Source organism: Capra hircus, chromosome 1 (genome assembly GCF_001704415.2).
Source record: "Capra hircus breed San Clemente chromosome 1, ASM170441v1, whole genome shotgun sequence".
Classification (NCBI taxonomy): Eukaryota; Metazoa; Chordata; class Mammalia; order Artiodactyla; family Bovidae; genus Capra; species Capra hircus.
This window is the reverse complement of record NC_030808.1, coordinates 63262976-63265146: the sequence shown is the minus strand read 5'-3', so window position 1 is coordinate 63265146 and position 2171 is coordinate 63262976. Positions and strand designations below refer to the sequence as shown.

The 2171-nt window shown below is 42.1% G+C and overlaps 1 non-coding gene across 1 annotated transcript; it reads left to right on the top strand.

Annotated features, from left to right (window-relative positions):
- Positions 1729-1800, top strand: TRNAS-GGA. Its single transcript has one exon. It is a non-coding gene; the product is annotated as a tRNA-Ser (tRNA).

Sequence of the window (2171 nt, the reverse complement as noted above, 5' to 3'; positions counted from 1 at the left end):
CCTCTCAAACCCTACCACTGCTCTATCAACTAAGTTTATGTAATATTTTAAATCCTTAGTTGTCATTTTAAAAGTCTCCATAGCATCTTCACCAGGAGGAGATTCCATCTCAAGAAACCACTTTCTTTGCTCATCCCTAAGTAGCATCCTCTCATTTGTGTAAGTTTGATCCTGAGATTGCAGCAATTCAGTCTCATCTTTAGGCTCTCCTTCCAGTCAGTTCCAGCTCCCTTGCTATTTCTACCACATCTGCAATTACTTTTTCCGCTGAGGTTTCAAATACCCCAAAGTCATCCATGAGGGTTTAAATCATCTTTTTCTAAGTTCCTATTAATGTTGGTATTTTGACCTTTCCCCCATAGGTCATAAATGTTCTTAATGTTATCTAGAATGGTGAATCTTTACCCAGGTCCACCAGAGGAATCACTCTCTCAGATAGCTGTCATCTTATGAAATGTATTTCTTAAATTATAAGACTTGAAAGCTGAAATTACTCCCTGATCCATGGGCTCCAGTATGGAATTGTTTTAGCAGGCATGAATGTGAATTTTGTACATCTCCATCAGAGCTCATTGGTAATCAGATGCATTGTCAATAGCAGTAGTAATTTGAAAGGAGTCTTTTCTTCTGAGCAGTAGATCTCAACAGTGGACTTAAAATGTTGAGTAAATCATGTTGTAAACAGACATGTCACCCAGGCTTTGTTGTTCATTTATGAAGCATAGGCAGAATAGATATAGTATAATTCTTAAGGACCCTAGGATTTTCAGAATGGTAAATAAGCATTGGCTTCAGGTTACCAGCTTGAGCCCCACTAGCGCCCAACAAGAGAGTCAGCCTATTTTTGAACTTTGTAGCCAGGTGTTGACCTCTTCTCTCTAACTATGAAGTCCTAGATGGCATCTTCTTCCAATTTAAGGCTGTTTCGTTTGCATTAAAAATCTGTTGTTTAGTGTAGCCATCTTGTTTGATTTTCTTGCCTAGATCTTCTTGGAGAAGGAAATGACAGCCCACTCCAGTATTCTTGCCAGGAATGTCCCATGGGCATAGGAGCCTGGTGCGCTATAGTCCATAGGGCCATAAAGAGTCAGATCTGGATAACCTGCAGCTGTACATCGGTACATCAGCACTTGGTGCCTCACCTTGTGCTTTTATGTTGTATGGATGGCTTCTTTTCTGAAACCTCATGAGCCAACCTCTTCTGGCTTCACACTTCTCTTCTGCAACTTCCTCACCTCTCTGTTTTCATAGAATTGAAGAGAATTAGGGCCTGGCTTTGAATTAGGCTTTGGCTTAGGGGAATGTTGTAGCTGATTTGATTTTCTATCCAGACCATTGAGACTTTCCCCATATCAGCAGCGAGTTTATTTTGTTTTCTCATCATTCATATGCTCACTGAAATAGCACTTTAATCTCCTTCAAGAACTTTTTAATTCTAGACTCTGGCATTAGAGGCCTCACTTTCATCCTCTCTTGGCTTTTGACATCTCTTCCTCCCTAAACTTAATCATTTCCAGTTTTTTATTTAAAATGAGAAATGTGGAACCCTTCTTTTCACTTAAACTCTTAGAAGCCATTGTAGTGTTATTAATTGGTCTAATTTCAATATCATTGTGTCTCAAGGAATAGGGAGGCCCAAGGAGTGGGGGAAAAACAGGGGAACTGCAGGTTGGTGGAACAGTCAGAACACATGCAACATTTATCAGTTCAGTTAGCCTTGTATGGGCTTCCCTGGTGGCTCAGAGGTTAAAGCGTCTGCCTGGAATGCAGGAGACCCGGGTTCGATCCCTGGGTTGGGAAGACTCCCTGGAGAAGGAAATGGCAACCCACTCCAGTACTCTTGCCTGGAGAATCCCATGGAGGGAGGAGTCTGGTAGGCTACAGTCCATGGGGTTGCAAAGAGTCGGACACGACTGAGCGACTTCACTTTCACTTTAGCCTTGTATGGGTACAGTTTGCCATGCCCCCAGACAATTACAATGTTAGCATCAAAGATCACTGATCATTGTAACAAGTATAGTAGTAATGAAAAAGTTTGAAACATCATCAGTTCAGTTCAGTTCAGTTGCTCAGTCGTGTCCGACTCTTTGCGACCCCATGAATCCCAGCACACCAGGCCTCCCTGTCCATCACCAACTCCCAGAGTTCACTCAGACTCACGTCCATCGAGT